This window comes from Leptonychotes weddellii, chromosome 5, assembly GCF_054177405.1.
Source record: "Leptonychotes weddellii isolate Sample4059 chromosome 5, ASM5417740v2, whole genome shotgun sequence".
Classification (NCBI taxonomy): domain Eukaryota; kingdom Metazoa; phylum Chordata; class Mammalia; order Carnivora; family Phocidae; genus Leptonychotes; species Leptonychotes weddellii.
Genome location: NC_138373.1, coordinates 59,551,941 through 59,558,880, shown reverse-complemented (window position 1 = coordinate 59,558,880; position 6,940 = coordinate 59,551,941).

Sequence of the window (6,940 nt, the reverse complement as noted above, 5' to 3'; positions counted from 1 at the left end):
ATCTGTTAGTTTGGATTATGGTCAGTTTAGTTAGGTCCCCTTGAGCACCTGGGAACCTTGGAACATTGTCTGCTCTTGTGGCCTTGGATGCTATAGGCTAAAAAGTCATTCCTGGACCCTCCTGAAACCAAGCATTTTTACAACATTGACACGAAAGGTGATTCTGGTGGGCTGTTTCCAGAGAAGGTGGACCTGGAGATTCATGAAAGCATCTAGGAAATGCTGATGGGTTGTTTTCATCATCGATGCATACGGAGCTTTCCCCAGAGGAGAATCCTTCCTTCATTCAATTTTTTTCCTGAAAATCCTGTCTAAGATCCCCAGCATTGCAGGCTAACAGAGAGCATGGCCAGAACAACACAGATACTAGAAGACACAAATTGATGTCAGCAGTGGTCAATACTTTTTCCCTGTGGATTCTTTTGCCTTAAAGGAGTCTCTATTTTTAGTACAGGATGAAAGGTATTTATAGCCCCTGTTTCTCTGAGATCAGACACCATGCCAGGTATGTGGTTCAGACAATAGGAGAATCCGCCTGATGAAGTGCCCTACATGGCCGGGCCAATTTTTCTCTAATGACAAATTTGCAGTGGCTTCCCTGCTCCATTCCATCACTGTGCTCCATGTGCCAAGTTCCTGGGCTTGACACATGTAAACAGATAATTCACACGATCCCCAGCTTGTTTTTGACTCCGTTTAAAAAAACTCAATAAAACTTTACAGTACGACCAGCATGACTCAATGTTGTTTCTGGATTTCAAAATATTGAGGTTAGATGTGCTAATGATTTGCTCTGGAGCTACTTTTACAAGGCCAGCCAGAGCCCTTCTTGCCAGCACATCTGAAAAAGGGATGGCAGCATGTTCCCAGCACCACCTCGCCCCCTCACCCCAAGTGTGCGCCATGTCTGCAGCTAGCCCATGGCCGAGGGAGTGAGGATCATCTCTGACGTAGCAGCCAAGGCCTCTAGGTCCAGAATAAAAGCAAAACCCCATTCCAAGTAAGCTGGTTCTGTCTTTCCAATACAGTGGGAAGCGACGGAGAATGCACCTTTTTCCTAAAAGCGTCTGGATGGAGGGCAGTTCTCCCCAAAGATCTAAATAGCTTTCTCATTCTCCCCACACACTAGCTATCTGATTCGATCTCTCGCTCGCTCTTTTATTATCTCATTTACCTTAAGGGCAGGCAAGGTCAAAAGGACTGAACTTGGTTGCTAGAAAATAATCTCCTTGTTTTGACAAGAAGAGTCTTGGCTTCTCTGAGAGTTTTATTTTCTACAAATGCCATAGCATTGATCTCACAGAGAGGGACTATTATAGGGGCCCAGAGTTCACCTTATCTTTTAAATAAAGCCTTTTATTTATGGAGAGAGTCTTGTGGCATGTCTGGATCCTGCTGCTAAATTTTCCTTCTCTTTTTTTTTTTCAAATGTAAAGAGAGAGGACTTTGTTTCGTACCTTTGAGAGTATTTATTTAACTTGCTGAGGAGTTGGTTTTAGGTAGGACAGCTCACATTAACACTAATGAAAGTTACTTGTCTAAAACCCTTGGTTTTACCTCATCTCTTTGAGGCTTTCTGTGTGCCTCTTCATTTGAAAACTCTTATTTACAACTCCCGCTAATTTGACCTTCTTTGGACTTCAGGCATGGGATAATGGGAGAGTGGGTGCGGGTTCTGGAATCATGCTGTTTGAATGACTACCTCCCCGTGCCTAACGTAGCATGTCTGTGCGTCAGTGAGTCACTTGCACAATCTCATGAAGCAGCTTTCTCTTATCTTAATATTTTGCCTAAGATCTTTTGTAAATGCTCCTGTTTACAAACAAACTTCTGTGTGCTTGAATAATCTGAATTCTGGGGCTTTCTTTAAAGCGAGCTTTTAATGACATTGAATAAGACCGAGTAGATGACGCACTCCTTAAGCTGCCAACCCATCCCTGGGTCACATGGTTTCCTAACTGGGTAATTATACTGGCTGATGGAGAGGATGTTATTAAACAAAGGAGTGGTGCTGCATTTATCCCTGAAATCTTTTCTTTAATTGATAATTTTAAAATCCCATGACTCACACAAACCCCTCCTAGTGTGATTCAGAATATTCACAAGATCCCAGCTAATTTCAGGTAACAAGTCCTCACAAACCCCCCCCACCAACCCCCATGCAGGGAAATCCAAACACATAAGCCATGACACTCCATCACCACCACCCACCCCTACTGTCTGGGTTTCTCCCTCTCTCCCCCTCCATCTCCCTGAAACTGGTAAAGGAAGTAAGGTCTGCCATATGCCAAAATTTGACTTTATGTCCATTAAAGTCAGTGCCTGAGGAAGGAAATAAGCATCTTTGGCAGGGGGCTAATGGAATGGGTATGAAATAGAGTGTTACAGAATAAGACTTCCCCAAGTGACATGGGGTAGGCCTCTCATCTTTGGTCTCTAAATTTTCACCTCTAAAATGCAGTCAGTGTTGCCTCTCAAGAGTACTTAAAAATACTTATGAACAAATTATGGCTCTCCTCTTTAAAAACTCTTGTTGGGTCTTAATGTGATCATCTGATATTAGTGTATCTCTTTAGGAGGAAAGCAAATGATTTGCTTGTTGAAACTTCTCATCTGGAGAACTTTGGATTTGGTACATGATTTGTTGATTTTTTTTTTTTTTTTTTTTTTTGTCCTTGATACATCTACTTTCCCCAGATGCAACAATATGGCCCTTGCTTTTTGCACTAGCTGTCCCAATGTTGGGTTTAGAAACAATGGCCAATATGTGAAAACACACACTGCATGTTTCCTCTGAGGATGTGTGTGTGTGAGTGTGTGTGTATTTACACTATTTAATTAACAAATGGGTCCAGCTGATATCCAGAAATAGAATTGCTCTGGTGATGTTATGACCGAACAAAACTCACCTGCACATCCAGAGCATAAGTCAGCACAGGGAATGTCTTGAACGCTGACTGCTTCTGGTTGCTTTTAATCATGCCAGCACTTTCGATGGCCTGGGAGAGTGGTTACTACTCGGGTCCTGAAAACTCCACTGTCAGAGAGCTTGCCCAGCCGATCTGAGCCTGAGTTAGAGCATGAGCTTTCAATCTTTGGAAACGAAACCAAGAAACAGAAGCCACTTGGGCCGCTGGCCTGGCAGACCAGGGCTGGAGAGAATGTCGCCCCGCCACTGGTCCTATCCTGCCTCTGCAGCCTGCCCCCAGCGGCCCCGATGTTATCAGCATTCTTGGCAGGGTCCGTCTGGGTGGTGGATGATTAATGAGCTGTAACTCCAACTATCTTTGACAAAAAACAGTGGGCTGCCAGGGAGGGGCTGTTGGGGGTGGGAATGGTAAACGGGCTCATTTTATCTTTAAAAATGCCCCCTCCCCATAAAAACATCTGGGGAGGTTCCCTGCAAGGCGGCACCGTCTAATTTTGTGTACGAGTGCTTTTCTGGGCCACAGTGTTTTTACGATAAAGCAAGCTTTGCAGAGAATTTTGAGGCAAGAAGGGCAATTTAGGTCTGGTTGTTGTTGTTCAAGGTTTCCCAAGCAAAATCAGCTTTCTTTGGTAGCTCGGGAGCTCGTGGCTGAGTCTTGTATAAAAGAGCAGACATGTGCAAATCCAACGCGGTGTCAGAGAGTGTGTGAGAGGAGGAAAGAGAAGTTTGCTTTGAAGAAGTTAATTGCCAGGATTCATTTGCTGCTCAGGCTCTCCGAGTGCTGGCCTGGGGACTACATGATTTGCTCCAGGAGAGAGCTAGCTGTTGGCTCTCTGATCAGATTGAAGCCTGGCCCATTGCTGTAGGTGCCCTGCTGAAACCCAGTCTGGTTATATCTCACTGCCAACGTGAGCGATTACATTAGCCTTTTAATATGTACTTTTGTCTGCAAAAGCACTGCTGTAAAAGCCCTCGCATTAGGAACAGGTTGTAAATAATCTGCTGCCTGAGCATTGAATCCCCTGTAATTTCTCCTCAGACCATAGCTATCTGCTCAGTGACAAGTCCAAGTGCTGTGCGGAGTGGCACATTAGGTCATCCAGGGTTTGGCGGGAGTGATGTCCGTTTCAAATGACAGGTGAGTTCAGGCACACCAGTCCAAATTCCGTCCCTCTTCCCTACATGCTGGAAGCGGTCAGCTCTCTGCAAGGTGTATAAGCCAGTTTCTTCCTCTTTTTTCTTTTGGAGCTGGCTTCAAACCTTACAGGCAGTCCAACAAGCATCTCGCTCGTCCCATAAACAGAGAGGAGAGCAGAGCCCCTACGACAGACAGTACGAGGGCTCCTTTGGCAGAGGCATGATCTGGAATGAGGCGTTGGCATGCCCCCCAGCCAAGGCGGAATGTGTGGCTCCCCAGGGTGTCTTGCTGAGAAGGGGCAAGAGCCAGGAGACAGTGACAGGACACTCTTGTGACCTTTGCCTGCTCTGAGGAGTCATCTGTCTCTCCTGCAGCAGTAGACGGGCTAATGATCCCCCAAGGAAATTTCAGATTCACTTTCAGGATGGAAAAACCAAAGCATCACTTGAGCTCATCTCTGTTGTCTTTTAATCATCTGCCAGATCAATAAACTGCTTCTCAAGACCAGATTCTTCAAGACAGCGTCTGGTATACATTGTCTGCATGGTATAAAGTATGTTGGCTATAACAGGCCCAGACTTACAGCAGGTTTTCCAGGCCGGCTGGCCGAGGCGTTGGGCCAGGCTTCCAGCTTGGCCCTGCCCCAGAGGTGGGGACTTGGGGTGAAAGGCCCCGGGAGGCAGCACCCTGAGAGTGCCTCCACGGGAAACATGACTCATCTTAGACCCTGCCCCCGAGGGAAGTGAGAATGGCTAGGGGCACTGAGGTGGTCTTCCGGGCAGACAGCTCACCTCAAGAATGGTGAGGGTTAAGTCAGACTCCACCACCCTCTTACACGCTGTGGCAGCAGCTACTGGTCACACAAGAGTGACCCTATTTCCGAGACATTTGCAGAATATCCTTTCTGCATGGGATGTCTTTCCCCCTGAACCTCTCAGGGGGAACGTCCTAACCCACAAGGCGGGGCTATCAACACCTGTCTCGTAGGAGGGGGCGCATGAATCTGGTGAGACCCTGACAACGTAGCCCTTCATTTAGGGATGTGGTAGATGTCACAGCAAACAGGAAAAAGTCCCGTAAACCTTTCTGAAAGCCACTTGAGGAGTTGGTGCTCAGCCAAGTTGTGAGGAGGGGAATCTTATCCCATCCACTTGCCTTAGAAAATCTGTCTCCCAATTACCAAACACCTAGGGTCTTTCACTGGATCTGAAGACAAGGCTGGAATTCCATTTTCTTACTCAGCAGCTTTGTTAATTCTCGGTTCCCTATACTGGTGGGAGACAGGGTGGGTCCTTTGCAGGCTCCAAATACTGCAAAATTATGGTGCTCCCTCAAAATCCAATATACAAACCTTACTAAGCCATAGAATAAGTGTCATAAAGACCAAGTTCTTATTTTTTCAAGATAAATAGTTCAATACTGAGTTTGTAATTTTTCACATCTTCTTTTTTTTTTTTTTTTAGATTTTCTTTATTTATTTGAGGGAGAGAGTGAGAGGGAGAAGGAGAGAGAATCCCAGGCAGACTCCACAATGAGTTCAGAGCCTGATGTAGGGCTCAATCTCATGACCCTGAGATCATGACCTGAGCCAAAATCGAGTCAGATGCTGAGCCACCCAGGCGCCCTCACATCCATTTTTTAAAAACTCTTCAAGTGTCTCCACTTTGCTGATACCTCAAGGACGCACTTGGTTTGTTTACACTGGGCAACCCAGCTCTGATTTTATCAGTCTCCCCAACTTGGCTGTCTCAGCTCACCTGCTGAGGAACCATGAAGTCCTGGCATCAGGAACAGGAGAAGGAACACTTTGAAAGGTGAGAAGAGAACAGTGCCCAAAACTATCAGGGTGAATGTTGCTTTGGTTGCAAACACCAGAAACCAGAAATTTCAAAAGGGAAATGAGCCCGGAGTTCACCTCGTCCAGCACGAGCTCAGCAAGCACAGATGATGAAAGTGAGTTCCACTGGTACGTTAGGCAGAGCACAGGGTTTAAAGTCAGAAAATACAGGTGGTTTTATTTTTAAAGAGATGCATACCAAGCTCTTTGGGGCAAAATGATGGGATGTCTGGGAAATAACTTCAGCAAACCAAAAATAGATGCAGCAAATCTGGAAAGATATTAACAGTTATTAAGGCTAGGTGATGGGCATAGAGAGTATGATCTATTCTCTCTCTCTTACGTTTGAAAAATTTAATAATAAAAAATACCCAACACTGGGATTCCCATGTTGACGTGGATGTTCATCGCCCAGGTCATGCAAAGCCAGTCATTCAAGCTCTTGGCTTCCGTAGTTGTAAAATCAGGAATTACCTCTCATAATTGTTTTGAGGATATAATGGAGTAATGAATAAAAAGCCTTTGTCAACTCTAAAGTACTACACAAATGCACGTTGTTTACTGACGAAAGTAGATGACACGGTGATCGGATACCTGATGTGACAGCCAAGAACGCGACTCCACCCACTAATCCCAGTCCCAGCTCCTCCCAGACGGTTTTCTAAGTGGAACTTGGTGCAGGCTCCACCACCATAGGCAGGTTTGGACCTTTCCTGGGGGTGTGGTGCCATGTGATCCCTGGGTTCCATTCAGCGGTGTAACCGATGCGGAAGATGGGCTGGGGAGAAAGCTTAGCTGCAGCTGGCTGGCAGAATGATGGAGGCGCCCTTTTATCTCCCTGTCAATTTCGGGGCATCTGATGCTGGCAGCTTGCTCTTTTATTTTCAGCGTGGACCACAAAAGCTCGATGAAAATAAGAGTGGTGACAAAGCCTCCCCGGTCGCCTCCCCTTGGGGATGCCTGAAGCTGATGCTGGATGATACCTGAATGCAATCACTTTCTGCCATCTCTATGGACCAAGCATCCCTGGCCTGTG